The sequence below is a fragment of the Halichoeres trimaculatus genome, unplaced genomic scaffold (assembly GCF_033239565.1).
Source record: "Halichoeres trimaculatus isolate MK-OKI-2021-1 unplaced genomic scaffold, fHalTri1.1 fHalTri1_scaffold_8, whole genome shotgun sequence".
Classification (NCBI taxonomy): domain Eukaryota; kingdom Metazoa; phylum Chordata; class Actinopteri; order Labriformes; family Labridae; genus Halichoeres; species Halichoeres trimaculatus.
In genome coordinates, this window is record NW_027437186.1 from 2958777 (window position 1) to 2982275 (window position 23499).

Here is a 23499-nt window from a genome sequence, read left to right on the forward strand (position 1 = left end):
AAAAAGTTCACTCTCTCCTCACAGAGCCTGACTGATCTTCAGCCTTACACAATAATGGGAAAGGTTTTCTGATTTGATGCTGTAAACTCTGCATTATTTATGTTGAGCAGCTTCGTGTGGCTTCAACATTCAAAGATGATAACCAACGCTACATGACAATCCATTCAGAGCAGGTCTGTTGACTTAACTTAAGCAGAAGTAAGGATGATCAGATCAACTCATTAAACTGTCAGTGGTGATGCTTTTTTCAGCCTTTTCAGCTTCTGTGCACCTGAGCAGTGTTGTAGTCGAGTTACCATAGTTCCAGTCTAAGTCCAGCTCAAGTAAAATCAAAAATTCAGAGTCGTCCTCTTATCCTAAGTTGGGGTGCTGGTCAAGTACACAGTACCTTAGCCCAAGTCCTAAAATAGTCCCCAGAGCTTCCATATTCCAATCAATAGTAGTCGTAGTCCGCCAAGTCCACATAGCCATAACTGAGTTCAGGATGAGGAGCGCTGCTGTTTGACTCCAGATTACTGTCAATGTAAATCTAGACTGTCCGACAACATGTTCAGTGAATCAACATTAGTGCCTGTTGAGCTGAATTTTTCAGTGTCACAGTTTAGCAAAGAGTCTCTCTGAATGAATTTGTGTTTTTAGTAGTTTAGTGGTTTTTAGTGGAATTCTTGTTTCTGTAATTTATTTCTTGGGTGCCAGCCAGGGCTTTTATTTTATTTATTTTATTTATTCATTTATTTGATTAGGACAGTGCACATCAATCGACAATTTCGCTAAACACGTCATTGTAAATATGCCGGAATTAGCACAATAGCTGGCAAAAGTTAGTTCCAAGTTGCCTTTTTTATTATTTTAATTATTCATTGCCTTCCCACTGTTAACTCAACCAACATAAAGGACTTACAAGTACTAAACTTAGCAAACTTTCAAGAAATAGAACTGAACTCTGAACTACTGAGTAAGAAAAAAATCACCCCTGGGTGCCCATAGTAAAATTAATGATTCAGACAGGAGAGGATTTTTGAACCAGGCTGTAAATAGGTTAATTTCTGCTTTGAGTACGGCTTTTTTTGGCTTGGTGTGTGTGTGACTTCCGGAGCCAGCCTCAAGCGGACACTTAAGTAACAGCAGATCTTAGCACTTCAGCATTGTCTCATATTCTTAGACCAGAGGTTGTCGCTTGGTTATTAACAAATGTTTTTTGTTCTAGTAACGATGCAAAAAGTTCCTCCGATGGATCATTATCAGCATTGAGAACCGCCCTCCCCCATGCATGAACATGGCATCACCCTCGACTCAAGTTTTTCCTTTTAAACCACAAATCAGTAAAAGAACCACATCATCCCTCTCCCACCTCTGTAACACTCTCTTTTTCTTCTGCTGCAGAAACCCTCTTACACACCTTCATAACCTCTAGACTGAACAACTGTCACGGCCTCCTCTACTGCCTCTACACTTCAGACAAAGCCTTTGCCATCTCCACCCCTACTCAAACATAACCTCTATTTATCTTTATAGTTTTACAATAAAGGATGGAATATACTGTTGTAAATAGTTCCTTAGTTATTTTATATTTTTTTATTTATTTTTTTATTTTTCTTATTTTATTTTATTTTATTTTTTTAAACCCCCTCCATCACTGTTCTTCAGACCCCACAGTAAGTGACAGTAGGTCACCCTGATGTAGGAGCAGCTGTTTGAATGTCGCTGCTTTGCTTCATCTGGAGGTAAATGAAAACAGGTGGATATAATAAAAACTGTTTTTATTTCAAAAATTGAATCAGGAAATTGCCATCAAACTACACAGTCTGACTTATATAAGCAGTACGAAAACAGACTTTTATTTTGGTAAACTGGTGGGTGACTTCTTTAACTTGAGAGGAAGCAGGAGGACGAGAGAGAGACAGGCCAACAGAGACTGAGTGGGAAAGAGCTACATGAGGAGAAAGTCAGTGACCTGTCATGTTTTAGCTATCCCTTTGCCTCACACACACACACACACACACACACACACACACACACACACACACACACACACACACACACACACACAGACACACACACACACACACACACACACACACACACACACACACACACACACACACACACACACACACTAACACACTCACACTGGGGCATCGTGCACGTTAATCTGAACTGATTGCATGTCCACTTACATAAATTATGGACTGTGGTGGATGCATTATTTACTCAGTAGAATTAAAAAGGCATGCCAGGTTGCTGGATGCCGTCATAACATCACGACACACACATACACACACACTCTCACTCGCGGAGAAGGAGGCAGCTTAAGAAGGGATGTTAGAGCAGAAAAAAAGCAGATACAGCGTACACACCCCTCGTCCTGCCTCTCCTTTTTTAACCATTCCTTTATTCTTTTGTTTGTCCCTCCTCCTCTTCTTCTTCTCAACTCTGCTATTCCAGCCTCACTTTCTTATTTCCACGCCATTTCTGCATCCATCTGCTCAGCATCCATCCACTCAGCAGCCATCCGCTCAGCATTCATCCGCTCAGCATCCATCCGCTCAGCATCCATCCGCTCAGCATCCATCCATTCAGCCATTTACGTTCCATCCTTCCTACCTGACAGTTTCGATGTTTTTTTATTTCTATTTTGTCTCCTACATAAAAATGTTGCTGTGTGCATTCACACATGATTCCCAGGTTTTTCACCTATTCTTGTTTTCTTTTGCATCCTCATGTTACTCTCATACATCAGCACATTTATTCATACACTTTACATTTGAGTACTTTTCATCATCTTCACCATTCTTGTGTTTCTTCTTGCTTTGGGATGACATTTTAGCCAAAGTTTCATCCCAAAGCTGCTCTTTTACATTTTTCCTCACCACTGTGTTCCGTCCACTGTCTACTTGCCTGCCTCCTGGACTCCCCTCATTCCCAGTCAGGCCCAGTTAGCTTGTGTAATACCCCGCCTCCTCTGACTTTCACTTCAGATGAGATGGGACCTGAAGGGAGGCCCAAAAACAGAGGGAAAAGGCTTAAGTTTTGACGAGGCACACTCGCAGGATGAGCAGAGGTTATAGGCACAGAGAAAAGGACGGAGAGATGGAGACCTGGAGAGGCCCTGGAGAAGAAAATCTGCAGCCGAACATGCATGCACATGAAAAATGGACAGGTGCAATGCAAAACATGAAATTATGATCCCATACAATCATAAGTCATTTTTGCATTAAATAGTATTAATGTCTGGACTTTCATTATCAGGTGCAAAACTTTCTAATGCTCTTCAGCATCTTAAGGATAAACAAAACACCACAGCTTCTAAACAACACTAATGTGAAGACATATATGAAGTGTGACATAAATGCCTGTACTCTGTTTCTGTCTCTGAGCCAGCTGCAGACATGGTTCTTTTTGTAGCCACAGGAGCTGACGCTGGTCCCAGTTTCAGGACACACTCTCACTCCTTTACTCCACGTTCCTGAAAGTTCCTGATTTATCTGGTCGGCTGGATTTTTTTTCTCTATCTGCACTGCAAAAACCGATAGCCAAGCAACTTGCTCTTGTGTTATCCTGGTTAAAAACTTGCCTTTGAGGACTTCCTAAGTGATCTTGAAAAAAATCTTCCTTCTAAATATGTGCTTGATCATAATCCACACTTTAAAATGAGATAACAAGCACCAAAATGATTTATTTCTGAATGCCATTTCTCAGCTTCCTGCTCGGGTCAGCCAGCTAGATCAATTTACAATCAGGGCCAAAGGGCAACAATGTGCTAAAAGCTGCAGTTCATGGAGTACCTGCTCCAGGCTAACTTTAATGACATTAAAAAAAGAACATGTTTACAGCCTGGTTCAAAAGTGGATCAGGTCTGAAACATTTTTTTTTTTTTTTCTCTGCTGAAAACGTCTCAATCAGTTTTGTAGTGATGGTGGACACTGGAGCTGGCAAAAAGAAAAAAAAAAAGAGATCATCAGGGCCACAAGGGAGCATGATAGAGCACAAGCTTAAGGCTAAAAAGGCTACTGTTAGTGCTAATGTCCATTCCCACCCACATGCTGTAGTTATTCTGCAGTGGTCTTTAAAGACTTGAGAGGCTATCAATAAAATAAAAGGGAAAAAAATGTCAAATTTTAAGATATAAAGACATTAATGCACCTAAGTTGCTTAATTTATCAGTCAAATGGGTAAGAAAAAATTGATTGATAATTTTCACGAGATGAAATAATGTCTCAAATTAAGAAATTAATATTTTTACCCCACTTGCAGATTTTTTTTTGCTCTTCCAATCAATTGAGGTGTGATTATTGTGTCTGTGTGAAGTCTGGTGTCAAAATGTGCATGTAGCTGGGAGCGTTCAGGGAAATTTACAGCTATCCCGCGTGTGGATCGACCTATTAACTTACCTGACTTATCTGATCTCCTGCTGTGAGGCTCACGTGTTCCCAAAAAGTGATCAGGGCCTCAGAGTCCTGAACTGATCTGGAAGTATCAGGAGTTCATAACAAAACAGTCTCTGAAGGGATCATTTATACTTCCAGTCCCTCACGATCACACTGTGCCTGTCTGTGGCAAAACAAATACTATTAGTGGAAGCACTTCATTCAGGCATATTTACCCCCCAGGATCACGCCGCAGCCATTACAGCCTGTGTCACAGCTGCACGCTGATGGAGTCTCCTGGGGAAATTACCAAACTTTGTACATTTATCAATCATTTAGACCTGAGAGAGTGCTGTGAAAGGACCCACAGTTACTGGAAAATGGTGTTTTTTTAAGGTGTTACATATTTTTCAGAGATAATTAAAAATCTAAAAAATAATATTTTCTATAATGATGACAGTAAAAGGCCCTTCAGGACGCCTCCCTCTGCATACGAGCTGCACTGCAGGAAATAATTTGGAATAAATAAACACAAATAAACAAATTCCAGGTAGCATGTGACTTCTATTTCATGCTCATATTATCACCACTGTGGCTTTTATTTCCTGACAGAGTGAGCCAAGCACATTAGCGCCCAATTCACAGCAGTCAGGTTCTTCCTCTTTTTTTTTTTTTTTTTTCCCTCCCCCTTCATGTCAGCAGTAAAGCTCAAATCAGTATGCAAAGTGTCACAGTGGGGCGGCTCCTCTCAGCAAAACATCCCAAGCTTTGCTGGAACTTTTGGACACCAAGCGCCGCCTCCAGAGCCAAGAGGAAAGGCCTCAGTAACAGATAGAGGGAATAAAAAAAGAAGAAGAAGAAACAGAGAGAATATCAGCCGAAGGGAAAAAAGTCTGCCTCTCCCCCGCGCGCTGCCATCCAGCAGCCTCAATCTTGGCTACAGCACGGTCGACTTAACACCTAAATATAGAGCATGCCGGCTATTCATGTAGTGTTATTGCGACGCTAATGCCCACAATCGCGGATTTTGGAGGGCTAGCCAGCCTCATAGCGCGGCCGCTGTCTCCTGAATATGCATGGTGCCGAGTGGGGAGAAGAGAGCGCCAGGCGAGACACAGAGGATTTGATGTTCAATAAAAGAGAAAGCCTTTGACATGGAATACGAGCGGGGCCCAGCCTCAATATAAAAGAACCAGGAGGGGAATTAGATGGATGGAGAATTCCTTCAGAAATACAGACAGAGGAGAGACTGAAAAGAGAGTTATGAGAAAAGGAAAGGGGATATTTGAGTGTTTCTGAGTGTGTGAGAGTGTGTGTTGGAGTACGTGAGCGAGTGACAGAAAAGCAAGCAGAGACACACACACTTTGAAAGTGGAAACATTCCTCTCTGCGCCCTCTTTGACAGAGTATGGATAATACAAACCTACGATACATCATAAGCAAGTCATTGAAAAGTCACTGCGGCTCCTCTGAGCAGCTCTGCAGCTCCACTCCACCGCCACCAACTTTCTCAACGCTTTACACGCCTTTTAAAGATTACCTTTAAAATCATTGAGTCACTTAACAGGCTCTTTAAATTAGACAAGGCCTTCAGGTCAGCCTCATTACTGATGCCATTAGCAACCATGCACTAAGGCTGTACCAGGATAAAGTTGTTTAAGGGCCACTAAAGCGTAGTGGCTAATCCTTGTTAAGATGTATGCTAACTTAATGGCCCAAATGTGACATTTCCAGTTCTAGTGTTGTTACAATGAGAGCAGTTTCACTTTGTTTTGCAGGAGGTGCACATTATTGGATTAAACATGAAGGTTTTCAATTTTTACCGTCTGAAACACACCAAGAAAAAAAAAAAAAGAAACTACAAACACAAAATGAAAACATATTATTAAGGTAATTCATTAAGAGGAAAGTTAGTTCATCCACATGTCCATCATCTTTACAGCTTTTGCCTTTCAGGGTTGTGGAAGACTGGAATCTATCCCAGCAATCATTGGGTGAGAGTTGGGGTTCACCTGTACAGGTCTCCAGCCTCTCACAGGGCCATCATGAAGAGACAGACGACCATTTACACACATATTATCATGTACAAGCAATTAAGATTGACTAATCAGTCTGCTAGACATGTTTTTAGACTGTGAGAGGAAACTGGAGAAAATACTCCTTTCTGTGAAGGGTATAAAACCAGGAACCTTCTTTTTGTGAGGCAAACCATACTTTGCTTCAGCACGCTTTTACCTTATAGGAAAAGTTTGGTTTATACAGCTTTTACATTGTTTATAGAATGAAGTAGAACAAAATACCCACCCAGAATGCTTTCCTGATCCAAGCAGTGCTTCGGGAGATCCAAAATCGTGCAGCGGACGTCCGTATAATGGGATCCATCGTGGCAAAGACAGCGCCGCTCCAAAAACTGCATTAATCGTCCAAAAACTCGTGTTTTTCACCAATATTCCATCATGGTCCACTCCGGGTTAGTCCTCTGCTGCAGTCTGTGTCACTCCAGACAGCGCTGTGTGGCTGTACTGACCTCTGAACTGACAAAGACTTGGTTTACATTTGCCCCTCCGCGCATGCGCAGTACTCTCAGGAGAGCTGACTCCACTTCCTCCTTTCTTTGAGGGACAAACGTAAACCAAGTCTTTGTCAGTTCAGAGGACAGTACAGCCACACAGCTCTGTCTGGAGTGACACAGACTGCAGCAGAGGACTGACCCGGAGTGGACCATGATGGAATATTGGTGAAAAACATGAGTTTTTGGACGATTAATGCAGATTTAGGAACGGCGCTGTCTATGTCCCGATGGATCCCATTATTTGGATGCCCACTGCACGATTTTGGATCTAAATATCTCCCGAAGCACTGCTTGGATCAGGAAAGCCTTCTGGGTGAGTATTTTGTTCTACTTAATTCTATAAACAATGTAAAAGCTGTATAAACCAAATTTAACCTTTAAATTCCAGTTTGTTTGGCCAGTGTGACCGCAAGTGTCCTTTGCTTAAGCATGATTCACTTCTCGTTGGCGCTCTTCAGAGAGGTGGGTTTCAGTCCGGTTCACTTCATGCATGAGCCACCGCTCCTCTCCACAGTTGTTTAAAATCATAGCTGCAGTGTTAGAGGGTTGCCTCTGACCAGAACAACTTTGCATAAGTCAAAAAGTCTCTAAAGTTGTAGCAGTGCTCTCTGTGTCTTATTGTGCTGACACTGATGAGATCACACTTTGTCTAGACAGACGCTTCACAAAGACGTAGGTGGGCCATGTGTGTGTGTTTGTGTGTGTGTGTGATATCTGCTAAAGTCTGGTTCATACTGTAGTGTTGTGACCGCTGGCCATGTGACTGCACATTAACTCAAGTGAACTAAAGGCCTGATCTACTAGAGGTAGGGGTAGTCCTACCTTGATAGCCCACAAGTAGCTGATTTAGTAACCGTGTGCATCAGGATTGCATCTGTCAAATGAGCAGAATAGCATGTGCAATCCATGTGGTGTGTTTGCCCTCATGAATATACAGAATCGATGCAGATTATCTAAACCACAAAATTCTGTTAGGAGGAGATACAAATGTGATCATTTAGTGCCTGCAGAGTGATTTATCAAACCTGAAACTGTTAGCAGTTACTGTTTTTCTTTTTATGTTTATGTTATGACCTAAAAGTATTTGTATGTAATTCATTTAGGCATTAGAAAGCACACTACATTCTTGGTAAGGGAGTACAGTACATGATATCATTTTACACTTGTTTATGTTGATTAGAAAAACGATAAAGGAACTGTCATTGCATGCTAGTTAGCATGGAAACTGAAAAGTCTTTATTTATTTATTTATTTATTTGTGTGTGTGTTTGATGCATTTGACCTGCGTTTAGAGGTGACGTAAAGGGTCCGGGGGTTAAAGTACGGAAAACAGTGCCTCCACTCTGTTTTTGTTGTGAAGGACCTGATGCTTCTGAAGGAAAAGAAACTTTTTAAAAAAATAGCCCCGGAAGAACAAGGTTGCCAAACGGAAGACAACATCTAGCACATTATAAAGGCAAGGCGCAAACTGGCACGGCGTTATGCACAGCTGCGGTCATTGTGGCAAGCGGAGCAGAGGTGCAGCGACAGATGACGGAGAGACAGAATCCTCTGTGCAAGTGTCAGTATATTTGGGACATCAGAAATATCTGATCATCACACAATCATACTAGATCACCTGCAGTGTGCCCACTGAAAGCATGTGCAATTTTTTAGTTTGCACACACAATTTAGAGCTCGTAATTTAGAAGATGTACCATAGAGGAGGCTCTTGTTGTAATCTTAACAGGATGTGATGAATGCATGAGTGTTTCAGCAGCAGGTGGCCCACGTTACTGAGGTGGAAGAGGACCGTTTTAGTGAGCTGGGTGATATAGTGATGAATAAGAAGGTTGCTGTCAAAAAATGAAACCAAGTTGTGGATGTAAGGTCCAGGAGATGACGTAGAGCTATTGAATGTGAGACTGAAATCTGGACTGGGATTTGTGAGAGACTTGGGGCTGATGTTTGTGAGGTCGGCTTTGTCGTTGTTTAGTGATAAGTATTTGTTTTACATGTTTTTATTTCAGCGAGGCAGTTAGTGACTGTGGAGTGTGTTTCTGTGTACATGGATTTAATGGAAATGCAGAGCTGGATGTCATCAGTGTAGCACTGGAATGAAAGCCGTGTTGATGGATGATACCAAGGTGTAGCAAATATATAATAAACAGGAGGGGACCAAGCATGTACCCTGGGGGTTGCCTTGAGCCAGGGGAGCAATGTTGGAGGTGCAGTTGTTGATATGAATTAACTTTTGACAGTCAGTGAAGATCTCAGCCAGGACAGTGATGACGTCTGTGTGTTGTAGAACAGTGTGGTTTATTGTGGATTTTGAGGAGTGCTTATAGGTAGGGTCTGCAGGAATTTTGGTAATTTATTAGTGAACACAACATTCAAACTGGGCTCCTCCTCCTTGGCTCAGTGCCAGCAGCAGCGCACACCCACAGCCTCTGACTGGGACCACGTGAACACACTCACTAGCCCAGCAACCACCTGAAGCATCACGTTTCTACATTGGAGAGACCTCAGGGCCATGCACCTGACTTGGCATGTTAGCACAAGCTAACCACAGGTATTCAACACATACCTGGTTATCATAAAGCTAATTCGCATCACTCTTTCTCTCCTGCTCTCCAAGTGCCAGAAAGCAAGTGAAAGTCGAGTCAAGCCTCACCTTTGTTTAGGAAAAATCTTTATCTGTTTGACATTTTGTTTCACTTTGGTTATTTTTTTCATACTCCGGGCTATGTCCACTATATTAGCTTCTTTCACTCGATAATCGACATGCTAAGTCACTTACCCACTGGGTGTGCTGTGACTGGCTGATGTAACCACACTTACTCTCTGCCTAGAACCATCTGAATACAACCAAAACATCAACATTCATCCTCTTTGTGCCATGCACCTTTGACTTTAAAGTTCAGGGATTTCTAAAATGACACAAACCTTCCCAAAGAATTTTGTTTTGCGGTTGAATTTTGGCACAACAGAGCAGTGATCAGTGTTGTGATGTGAATAGGGAGCTCTGAAAAATGTCAAACATTTCAGCTCAGAGAAGAAGAAACTGCAGCGATCTGCTGGAAGGAGCGGGATAAAGGTTCAGCCGAGAACGAGACTCACGCTAAATAATTTAAATATGGCAACATATAACTTAGTCACACAAGATGATGCAGGAGCAGCATTGACATTCATGCTCAGATTTACATACATACTGTATAATGCACAGTCACGGACGCAGAAAGGGAGACATCTTCTCAGGCCTGCTGGGGATGCCATGCGTGTGCTCTGGTCGGGCCAAGTTCCATATTAAGTGTGTTTTCCAATGCAATTAAGGCTTTGGCCTGATCCCTTCTGACACGGTAATTGTTATTTCAAACACAGATTAATAAATCATGGACTTCTAGTTAAGAATTAAAATAGGTCTCCACCACCGCTGCTGCCCTGGCTAACCTCCTCAGCCCAGTCCCTGCGCACACACACTCCAAACCACATAAACACACACACTTCAGCTGCACCTAACATATACATACATATTTATATGCACAGATGATTCATGCGATGCAGATTTCTGTTGGGAAATGAAAACATATTGATCAGTATGAGTTCTTCCTCATGTGTCTGATGTTTATACATCCCTCCCACTTCTAACCTGATGCAAATGATCCAACGTGTACAAAATGATATCTCTCTCTGAAACAGCACCAGAAACAAGAGTCATACAACGAATTCTGAACCAAATTTCACAGAAGCTGTTACAAAAGAAGACTTTAAGTGACAAAGACACTGATTTAACAGTAAGCAAGTATCACAACAAAAGCCGACAGATAGCTTTGTGACAACAGAGAGAACACACAAAGGAAGAGGCTGAAAAGAGCTGAATAATTTTAAATCCACGCAGAGAAGCATTCAGTAAGACAAAAGGAACAACTGTGGTTTGATTTGAAACAGTTTAGTAAAGCAGCAGCCAAGCAAAATGGCACTGAGGCCACATGGGGAGACCTGCGAGCAGCTGATGTGCACATCAGTGCCGTGTCACTGCCGATGTGTCAGTCTCTGGATTTATTCCAGATGGACACGACAACATCAGGGCTCAAATGCACAGCAGATGATGGGCACAGAGCCAGAATGAGCAGACCTCATCAGCTGACCAGAAGGAAAAACACTGAAAAAAGAAAACATTTCAGCCTCAAATAAACAGAAAAAAGCATCCACGGAGAACTATAATTTTAAAGAAACACAAAGATTAGAAAAAAAGCACACACACACACAAAATACACACAAAAAACCCACTTAGCCCTGATAAAACGTGTATCCCAAATCATCATTCTGAGATTAAAGTGATAATACATAATAAAGATTATAAAGTAAAATTTCAGTCCTAAAAGTTTACCTCATGATTATTACATTTTGTCTCTTCATACATTCGTATAGCTTTGACTATTTATATGACAGGTATGATTTTTAATCACAAGTTTTCAAATCAATCACGTTTTAACAGCTTATATCATCATTTTGTTTCATTTAGATTTCTTCGATGATTGGACTTCGACTCATGTTATGATTTGATGTTAATGTGCACATTTAGCTAATGTCTTTATACAGGTGTGTCTCAATAAATGAGAACACATTAGACTTTGTTTTTTTCTTTTTAGTGGTTTAAAAACCCTGCGTGCAGAGTGTGCTGATACAGAAAGAACTAGTCATACTAAACTTTATTCTTGAACCAGTCTGTGAAGATGTTTATTTCAGTTCTAAAGATCTACTCTTTAGCCCTGTTTCCACCAGGCGGTTCAGTTTGGTTCGTCTCGGTACAGCAAGCATTTTGCAGGTCCCCAAAATTACCAACACGTACCTCCCACTTATGGTTCCCTTGGGCTGCCAGACATAACAATTTGACCCCAGGAGGTGCAGCTAGAAACACTGCAGTCTCTTGATTGGTCAAAAGAATCATCACTTTCCCTGGGACAGCGGTAATAATGAACAACACATAATCCTGCCATGTTTAAATCTCCAGTCATCTTTGTGGAGATAACTTTTAACTTTTTGGAAAATGGCGTCTCAAAACAAGATCTGACTTTACTGATCCAACCAGTACCAAACTGTACTGATCCATACTAAACAGCTTGGTGGAAACAGAGCTTATGAATTTGTTTTTGCTGTTTCTTCAAAAATCTTTTGATTTGACTTTCTGATTTTTTTTCCACACCTCTCCGCAGAACTTTAGTATTTGAGTGATGTTGGAGAGACGTCTACTAAGTACTAGCTTCTTCAGGTCTCACCACATCATTTATGGACTTTGATTGGGCCAATCCAGAGGACCAATCCTCTTTCTGTCAAGCTATTCCTTTGTAGTTTTGCTGGAATACTTTGAGTCACTGTCTTGTTGCAAAGACAACAACTCCCAGACTGATAGCAGGAGACTGTAGTCAATAATTTTTAATATGTCTGTGAATTCATGGTTCCTTGGATATTATGGCAGTGTCTGAGTCCAGAAGCAAAAAAAAAAAAAAGCCCCCAGACCTTCACATTTCCACTACCATGCTGCAATGTTGAGAGGAGGTTCTTCTCTCTATATGAAGTGTTGGCTTGTCCCCAAACATGTTGGGTTTTGATTACAACCAAATAACACTATTTTAGACTCTTCAGCTCTGAGAATAAACTCGCAGGCCTCTGGTTTGTCCAAGTGATCTATGGCAAAGTTTGAACAGGCAGCTTTCTTCTTTTGAGAACAGAAACGCCACCAGAGAGGTCTGAGACTCTCAAGGTGATGTGTGGGTTGGCCTTTCCCTGAGTTATGCTTGTTCTGGTGCTTCTCGGTGATGGTTTTGTTGGCATCCACTTCTAGGTGGGATTGCTGTCATGTTGAAGATCCTTTGTAAATTATTTGTTCGACAGTCGATGGATGGAACTGGAAACTTTTGAAGATGGTCTTAAGTCCTGTTTCCACCAAGCGGTTCAGTTCGGTTTGTCTCGGTACGGCACACATTTTGTGCCGTTTCCACAGACTAATCCCAGGTCAAATTCTCAAATTACCAAGATGAACTGTCCAACTTTTTGGGACCCTTCTGTTGGGGTGCCAGACTAAACCGATCCAACCACAGAAGGTGGGGCTACAACACTGCAGACAGTTGATTGGTCAAAAGAATCATCACTTTCTGTGCAACAGTGGCTGCTGAATTTCTCCTGGTGGCACACAACCCTCTCTGAAACAAAACTTGATTGTGCTTGGTAACAAAGAGCTACACACCAATCACAAAGGAGACAAACTGCTAGATGTCTTCCATCGTTGCTCTCTGTTTACTGTGTCATGTTTTTCTTTTTTGTTGGATTTATCAGCGGGAAACACTTTGTCACGCTGCTATGGCGTCACCCCTATTATGGAACTGACCCACCTATCGGCATTCAGTTTACACAACTACCAAGAGGGGGCATGCTTGGATGTGAAAATGTAAACAAAATCAGTCTTAACCGATCCAACCCATACCAAACTGTGCCAATCCATACCCAACTACTTGGTGGAATCTGGCTTTATAGCCTGATACAGACTGATGGGCTGGATGCCAAGGATGTCTGATCTGATTGATTTGTTTAAAGGGGACATATCATGCTTATCCGTGATTTAATACTTACATATAAAATAATAAAGTTGAAAACAAGACCTTTCACCCCCTGAGTTTTCAAAAAATGAGATATTGTATTTTTTCTGATATCCTAGAACGAGATTTGACGCCTCTGAAAATAGGTCATTGACATTTGGCTTCGAGATTTTGACCTTCGTGACGACACAAGGATCCTTTCTTTTTATTGGAGTAATCTGATAAAGCAGCTCCTCCTCTGTGATGTCAGTTAGTCACACAACCGCCACCGAGGGACACACCCACCAAGAGCCGAGTATAAATAAAGCTCCCTACTAGCTCTGGCTAACTTAACTGAGTTCTAACATAGTGACGAACTGACGGTAGAGGCGATCTTTAGACTACACTTTCAGCATGATGGATAAAACAGACAGAGAAAAGTTAAGGAGCAGGATGGAGCCCTGTTATAAAAATAGTTTATTGGTGAAGTCTGTGTCGAGGTGGATTTTCTTCCTCCTGAGCTGCAGAACCGTCCGGGTCTGACTCGGGGTCCAATACAAAAGGACGTATCCTACACTCTGCCATTTTATTAGTGCTATCAATGCCTTACGGTGAAGTTTTGGCAAACAGCAAACTCTCTCGGTCTGCTCCATTCATTGTGGTGATTTTGTAAATACTGCCATGCTGCAAAAACCACACCCTGGCTCTACCCCCTCCGCCCCTCTGATAGAACTGACCAATCAGAGCACAAAGGGCTGTGACGTTGCGAGGTTACTGGAGGTCATTCTCGAAACGGAGCGTTTCAACAAGATCTTCAGAATGGCCTAAAATGAGGATATTGAGAACACTATTGTGGGGCAATGAAGGAACTAAATGACTTGTACTGAGGGCAGAAATGCTTTACAGGCATCCTAGTCTGGCATAGTGAAAAGGAGAAACCAGCATGATATGTCCCCTTTAACTTAACCAATGGAGCAAATACTCTAACCCCATGTTTCATATAGTTTTTGGGCTACGGAAGTCCCACTAAACAAGTACTTCCAGCTGATAAACATATATCTGACATTTCCTTTATAACATCTTGTGATGATAAAATAAGAAAGTCATCGTAAAAACTACAGAAACATATAAACTGCTCAAAGGGTTCACACACTTTCAAGTAGCGCTGTTCATATATGTTGATGGATGTTCTATATCAAGTGGCAACTGAGGAGAAGTGTTGATAGAAAGAGAGCTGTGTGCCACCAGAGGAGGTGTACTCACATTCAAACACTATGTACACACACATACAAACACACACACACACACTTATCCATCACTCATACAATCTACACAAGAACATCCTGTGTGGTTCACAAGCACAAACAGTAAACATCCCACAGTCACAAGCAAATATACTATAAGTGCACATGTAATACACACGTGCACATACACTCACACTTGGCTCTCAGATGGTGTGGTGTGTTTACCATCATCGGCACTTAAGAAACACGGTGCTTCAGAATAAATAGGATCTGAAGGGAGAGGGACAGAAAGAAAGGAGGAGAATCTACATAATAAATGCAACAGACAAGTGAAGGCACATAGTTCTTTCTCCCCACACACTCTGACCCTCCACCTCTCAATCCCTCTCCACCTTCTTGTCCTTTTCCCCCACATCTATCCTTTCTTTTCCTCCACTTTTCCTCTTTTCCCTCATTCAGTCCTCTGTTGAACTCTCTCTGCCTTCTCCTCTGCCTCCATTTTTGTACATGTGATGGCCAGGAGAGTTGTGGCCCGATACAAAATTTATGCAGAATAATGTGTATAGTGGCCACATAATAGGCTGTCTTCTCTGCTCCCTCCCACTAAACAGAAGCTCAAACACACACATACACACACAGTCTCATGTGGTCGACACAGAGCACTTTAGCTATCACTGTGGATTAGCCTGAGACCTGTAATGCACCTTTAAGTATGCCAGGGCCCTTTTAAGCCACAAGGCACACACAGGGAGATACACACGGACACATCCGTGGACACAGACACACGAGGCCAGCTTTAAATACAAACTACACAACGTGTACACACAGGCAATGTTGCATGTGGCACATCTGTGAAAACAATACATGTTTAAAGACACAACCCACTGCATCAAGATAAACACACTTTTCCAGAGACAGCAGCACTGCTTATTTGTTTTTTCCTATACCTGAGAGCTTAAAGTTCATAAGAAAAGTCCTGTATGTAAACAGACCGGTTACAGCATGGGGGAAGTCATGTCACATACTGGTTTCTGAGGGGCTGAACAAAGGGGGTCGACCAAGGGGCAAAATCCAGTTTCGAAAAATGAAGCCTACATAGAAGAGTTTGGCTGCAGAAAGACCAGAAACCATGAAGCTATCCAGTCAAAAAAAAAAAAAAAAAGACTTTTATAGCATTAAAAACATATTTACAGTCTGGTTCAAAAATGGCTTGGGTCTGAAATTCCAGGCTTAATTTCACCGTTTCAGAAACAGACAGATGATGTCACAGAGACTACGTTCTTGTTTTAAACTATGAGTCTATGGAGTCCACATATTTGCTGTGGTCAGTGGCATGGCCACCCCCTTACAAAGATTAGGGTGGCCGAGCTGTGTGTGTTACCAACCCTCTCTCCTTCCCGGATACTCCTCAGGATACAGGGATGACTTCATAAGTGGCCTTTAAATCGTCTCAAAGTTATATAGCCCATAGACAGACGGCTCTTTGTTGAAAAGTTTTGCAGTGAGACGTAAGCTGACCAAAGTGAGAAGCAATATATGTCCTTTTTTTCAGCAGGAAAACAATTTCTGTGATTAATTTTGTAGTGATGGTGGACTCTGGAGCCTAACTGTCAGACAGAAAAAGGACAGAAGAGCAGAAGAAAGATAAACAGGAGAGAGATAGAGCATGAGTCAAAGGCTAAAACATGGGTTAATCTGTTTGTGCTAACACTTATTTCAATCCATATGCAGCAGTTATTCTGCAATGGTCTTTTCAAACTTGAGAGTCTATCAAAAATAAAATAAAGAGCTAAGTTATATCAGCTCTGCTTGGTGAGGTTGGAGTTGGTAGATGAGCCTTTGAATTCAGCTAAAAGTTTTTGTTAACAAAGAAAATAAGCTTTTACCCTTACATACAGCATTGTTTATTTTGAGCCACCCCACCCCCCCCTTTTTTTTCCTTTCTTTTTTCTTTGCATGGGCCAGTGGTGACAACACACTGTACTGGATCTGAAATCCATTTTTGGATACAAGGTCAGATTTGACCTGAAACAGTATGTAAGGGTTGAAAGAAGATCTGCTCTCCAAAACAAATGCATGTCTTTGCAAGAGTCACGTCTTTACGACAGCGGGTAATGGTGCTAATGGGAAAAAAAAAAACAACAAAAAAAAACACTACCAATTCTGGCCACAGGTGTTGCTATATTTCTGACTAAATTTTTGTCTAATTGTATAAACAAACAAACAAAAATGTGACACATCTATAGAGAAGGAACGCTACAGCTTTGCTGCCATCCTCAATTAAAAACTTAAGTTTTAGCATCAACATGTTTTCTGCATTGCACTGTCATGTGCACATGGGTCTGTTCGTTCAGAGGTCACACACTTGAGGATGTGACTGGTATTGTGGTGTTTTGTGCAGGTGATAAAGGATAGAGGGAGCAGTCTGACTTAGTATCCATGAACGGCTTTAATAAACACAAGAAAACACATTTTACTTCCTGTCTTAGAGCCCTGGTCAAACTTGACTCCTCCTAAAATTTCTTTTTCTGTTTTATAAAGTTTTAGTTATTTCAGCAGGTTTAAAATTGTTTAAAATTAAACTTTTTTTCTTGTCTGTTTTGTGTCTGTTTTCTTCTGCCATGCCTGTTTGTGACGATTTTTGTATGTCCAGTTTCATGACCAACCGTCATCTTTTTCTGAAGCAATAAGCAGGTTTATGACCTGAGACACAAACTTTTGAGAACAGCCTCCAGATTGCATTTTTTTTCTGAAACTCTGTAGACACTGTTGTCATATAAACAGAAAGCAGGCTTTTTTAGTGGAAACGCTGACATCACACTCCGTTTTCATCATGTCTCATTTTCATGATGACAACAGTCCAACAGTACCATTGTTACAATCTTTGCGGTCGACCATGTTGTGCTTGTGCTTCTCACTCTGCTGAATCTGCTGACTGTCTTGGACAAAATGAGCATCTGTTGCTCCACTTCTGCTCTTAGCACTCACCAACTCACCAGATGATCGGCCCAACTCTACTTTAGTAGAGATCTACCAAAAGCTGCTTCTGGACAAGACAGTTATAGCGCCATCTACAGGCCTGGCATGCTTACCACAGCATTTTCAGTCCCTCAGTGTTTCTGTGTAAGCTCAGATTTTTTTTCTCTGCGTTTTTGTGTTTTGGGATGAAACGTTGTTGATTTAATGGGGCCTAACATTAACTATTCACAAAAGTAAATCCCAAGAAACCAAACAGTCATAACTTTCATAAACATGTGACGTTAAAAGTAATAAATTCACTATTAATTAAAAAAACTCTTGTGTAGCATGGACACAAACTTCACGAGCAGCCAAGACAAGGAGGCAGGAGGAGAAAACAAAACATGGGCATGTTTTCTACACATCTATGGCACAGCAGAGACCATCATGATCTGGGGTGATGTTTGTATATGTGTATGTGTGTGTGAGAGTGTTTGTACATGTATATGTGGTGTGGTGTGTGTGTGTGTGTGTTAGGTGTGTTGCCAGCAGGGAGTGCTGGGCTGGATCAAAAGGGCCCTGAAATGTGTTTTGGCTGGCCATGACAGATCAGTGGGCAACAATCCACAAAAGCGGCCCCTGAGGACCCCTGTGGATGACCCCACATCTAGACTGAATGCGACCCTCTAATCCAGTGTGTCACCTCACACACCCAGGCCCTTCACCTCCTGATGGAGAGATGAATCAAAGAGAAAGGGCCTCTCACTGCCCTCACTCCCTGAGAAAATACAGCAGTGCAGAGGGGAGAGATGACCTTATAAGAAGTAGCAGATGAGATCAGATGAGGAGATGACAGGTCAGAGAGGAGGAGGAGGTAAAAGTAAAGAAGGAGAAAGAGGGAGAAAGAGAAAGAGATTAAGAGAGGGAGAGGAGTGGGGCAGAGAAGAGGCAGCGAGGGCAAACAGTGAGTGCAGAGCGGTGTAGTGTGGAGAGCCGGGACAGAGAGGGATTAAATGGTCATGCAGGGCTACTGTGTGTGTGTGTGTGTGTGTGTGTGTGTGTGTGTGTGTGTGTGTGTGTGTGTGTGTGTGTGTGTGTGTGTGTGTGTGTGTGTGTGTGTGTGTGTGTGTGTGTGTGTGTGTGTGTGTGTTCTGAGCTGAGCAGCAGAGAGGCTACAGTCGGGTTATTCTGATGTAACCAAACACAGTCCATTAGCTCTTTCGTCCCATGAACACACACAAAAAAACACCATTTACCCTCTACTTGAATTAATTACTCTAGTTCAAAACTTTTTACCTAACCAGGGTAAAACTGAGCAAACAAAAATCACATTTCATTTTATTTTATTTTCATTTGTAACCTGTTGAGGACAGAGGAAAGTTTCAAATTAGTTTCCACTTTTTGCAGGTGATATTACGTCTGCCTCTCACCTGGACAACTGAAGGAACACATTTCAAACCAAACGTCAGCGCTTAATAAACCACTCCTGTCCACAGGTTTCCAGAGAGCAGCAAACATGTGACGCTGAAAGGTGAAGAAAGTTTGATTCTCTGAGGAGAAAAAACTGAACCTTGACGTCCTAATAGCTTCAACGTTACTGACATGACGAGGAGATCCCACTGGAGATGTTTTCACGGTGGCACAGTGGAGGGGGCGCCATCATGATCTGGGGCTTTTTCCTTCAATGGACCAATGGAGCTTCAGGTTGGTCAGGGGCGTCAAACTGCGGCTGGCTCTGTGGAGATGTTACAGGGGGCCTCCTTCATGACTGAGGGCCCTGGTCTGTGTGTTAATGACTGGGTTTTTCAACAGTACAACGCTGCAGGTCACAATGTCCACCTGACAAAGGACTTCTTCCAGAGGAATAAGCTCACTCTTTGGACCATCCTGATGTTCCCCTGATCTAAATCACTCTGAGAACATTTGGGGATGGATGGAGAGGGACGTTTACAGAAATGGACGTCAGGTCCAGACAGTGGATGATCCTCCATGAAGACATCTTCACCACCTGGAGCAACGTTTCCACAGCCTCCTGGAAACACTCACATCAAGCAGGAAGTGATCAACAAGAACGGTGGAGCTCCTCATCACTTAGTCCTTTTTTAACACTTTGATTAATATTTCAGGGTTTTCTATTTTTTATTTTTTTGATCAGTTGATGAACAGTGTTCCACTTTAATTGTTGTTTACAATAAATGTTTTTTTTGTTTTTTTTTCTCTCACATTTGCTCTTTTGCATTTTAAAACTCTATTCAGAACCTACTTAAGATTCAACAAAGAAAATGGAAATTCTTGAAGTTTTTCAACTTCAGATTTTCTGGCAATTTAGATCAGGTGTGTATTTATCCATGCTTACTTCCTGCTGTGCAATGAAGATTACTGAAAGTAGAGACGAGGCTGATATGACCTCAGATCGACTGTTACAAATGGAAAGAAGGCAGCTGTGATAAGTGTTGTCACAGCAGGTGAGTAACTGCAGTCAAAAAGGCTAACTGAACAATTAATAAGTGACCCCAGCTTATTACACCATGGCCAGAAGCTCTTTTGCAGAATGTGCAATAGAGCTGACACTTTAGTTTGATAAAAAAAAAAAAAAAATGGTTTAATTTTTTTTGTTCATTTATTGATTTATGTATTCATTTTTTATTATTTTATCTTTTTATGCAACTTTAAAAAAAGAAGTCCCTTAGTTTGCTCTTTATGGAGCTGATGCTGTCAGTGAGGTAATGTGTCAGTGACATCAAACATTTGCATGTTTGCATTGGTCTTCCTGAAGATGAAGAAAAATAACAGCATCACTTGCATTAAGTTATCTTCCTGTCAACACTGCAAAAGCACAAATTGCTCTTGCTTCATTTGTTTTCTTAAATATTGTCACCGTCTATTTATCTTTCACTAATTCCTGCTCTTTCTTCTTCTTTTTGTCTTTTTTTTCTCTGCCGATCGATGAGACACTGACCACCTATCTCAGATTTTGCTCTCTCTGTATTGTGAGTGACATAAGATAAGAGAGTATCTTTGATATGTCCCATGGGGAGCTGTTTACAAAGCTACATTGGCAAAACAGTAAAAAAAACAAAATGTAGTTAAAATTTAGCACATTTATAAGAAAGAGAATTTTAACATTGACAGGACTAATATTTTATGGGTTATTATCAAGTCTCATAAGGAGCAAGTGGCAACCCCCGGTCTAAGAAGATGAGACAATGTGGAAGAGCTAAAATCTGTCGTTTCTTGAGTGTTCACTTGAGGCTGGCTCTGGGAGTGCTGGAAGTCACATTTGAATTGGGGGAATTTTTTTCTAACTTGGCTATTCAGAGGATATTCAGATTGCATGCTCGCCCAATCAGAGGCACAAGCTCAGGTCACGTGACCAAGGGGAGCCCTGTACTCAAAGCCCTTGGCACTTCCAATATGGCTGCTATGGCCAATGTGCTTCATTTTCCGTTTCAGGAACAGACAGGTCACGTCGGGGAGACTACGTCCAGTAATTATACAGTATGTGATTAGGAGGATGGAAGTCATTCAAGGCTTTACAAGAAAGACCAAAAGTTACCATTGTAACCAGTTGAATCACACAGTGACATCAGACAGAGGTGATTATTACCACAGGTTTCTGATTGATCAGCCATCACAAGACAAATGGTCAGCAGTTTTCTGAACTGGTCTTTCGACTGCTCACCCAGCTCTTTGCAAATTTTTCAGTGTATGGACCACATCTTGACTCCAGACCCAAAAGCAACCTCCTCGGGGACCTCAGGCCACATCTTAGAGACGCACTGTGGGCTTCTTGATTCTTCTGTGTACAGGATGTTCCTGTAGGGATAGCTGTGGCTCAGTGGTGGAGTGGGATGTGTTTTGTTTTATTTTGTTTTATATTATTTTATTTATATTTTTTATTTTACTTTTCATTGTTAGGCGCTGCCCAAGTAGCTGCCTGTTGCAGTAGCTCTCTCTTCTTTGTCCATTTCTTGTAATTTTTTTTGTCTCTTTTTTGTCATCTTTGTATTTGGAGTGGATCATCACTTTGTATGGTTCATTGTTGATCACGGACACCAAACTTTTTGTGGCTTCAGTGATATTTTTACTACTTGTCTTCTGCGTTTGTCTGGAGATCCTACATGAAACCATGGCTGCACTGTTTACATGTGAAATTAGCTGTTAGCAGCCTGTAGCATGTCATTGCTAACTAGTGTAAGGCTTGATGATTTCCCTCGAGCTGAGGAGGAGGAGGTGAGGACAGCGTGCTGGTTCTGGGTGTGAGCTGGGAGGTGACGACGTGGACCTGTCCTTCCATCTATTGTTGTTGGGAACGTGGGATCTATCTCCGGTGGGATGGACGAGCTAGCCGTGCTAGCCCAGCAGCATTGTGCTGTTCACGGCATGGGGAGACTCAGTCCTGGTCCCTGTGGAGGTGGAGACTGGCTGGGCTGGAGAGTGGTGGACGGGCTGTCGTCATTTGTTTTCTTGTGGACATTTTTGCATTTTCTATACACTTTCTTACTTTTGTTTTCTTGATTGCTGCTGTGACTCCTGAATTTCTCCTCGGGGATAAATAAAGTATTTTCTATTCTATTCTATTCTATTCTATTCTATTCTATTCTATTCTATTCTATTCTATTCGATTTGTACGGTGTGTGGATCTATTCCATCTTCTGCAGTCACATGCCAAAATGTCCCTGGGCTACAACCCCACATTGCTCCACAACATCATCAGCAGTGTATGAGATAAGCTAACACTGTTTGTTACTATCCTCAGCATGTAAGGAGTAGTGTAAACACAACTCTAATGTTCTGAAAAGACAAGAAAAGAGCTTTAGAAGCACAAGCCCTTTAGTAAAGGGACATTTCATCAGCACTGGCCTTGGTGGGTTGTTTTGGGGTTGTTGTTGTCTGTGGTTCAGCTCTCCTTTTAATAAAACCATTGAATGTTCTCTACAATGACCGATTGTGGTAAACCTACAGTATTTGTTCTACTCCTATGGTGAAAGTGAAGAGGTCCAGGAAGGTCAGACTGCTTCATAATGTACAATTCAGTCTAGTTTGGTGACATTTTATCAACAGCACAGAGGCTAGAGGCCTCATCAGTCAAGCTGCCTTTATTCTATCTTTAGACAGGAGAACATTTGTTTCCTGTAAAAGTACAAAACAGGGAACTAAAGGAAATGTGTGCCAACAAGGAAAAAAAAGACCCTGCATTAAAACGCAACAACAGAACCAACAGAAGCACAAGACAAATAGAGAAAAGAACAAACAATGAGGCATTCAAACATCTGTGAAATGTGTTCAGTTCACTCTTGTTCAAGGTTTTTTAAGCATCTATAAAAACATTCAGGACTGTGGCCCTGGTTCTGTTTTCAAGGATAACATCACGAATCAAACATCATTCCTCAATGATTCTTGTCAATGGGAATAACATCCTCAGAGAGTTTTCAGTTAAAGTTAATCATTTTAAAAATCTCACCATTACATTGTGACCTGCAAGCAGTCGGATTCCACAATATTTAACTTAATTCCTAAAAAGTCATTTATCAGCCCTTAAGTGGTGCTGTGTAACACACATTCTGTTTCTCAAATACTGGACCCACCCAAACCAGTCCGAATTCCACTCTGTTGCTGTTAGACCCTCATTCACCAACTCACACTGACAGAGTTTTCCTTGCTTTTCTCCCCATGTTCGTGTTAGGCTGTAAATCCTGAAACCTGTTGATCTTTGGCCTGGCTCTGCTCATTATGTCAGTTTGTTGCTCTCGTCAAGAGAAATATCATCTCTACACTGGATGTTTGATTTTAAAGAGGTCCAG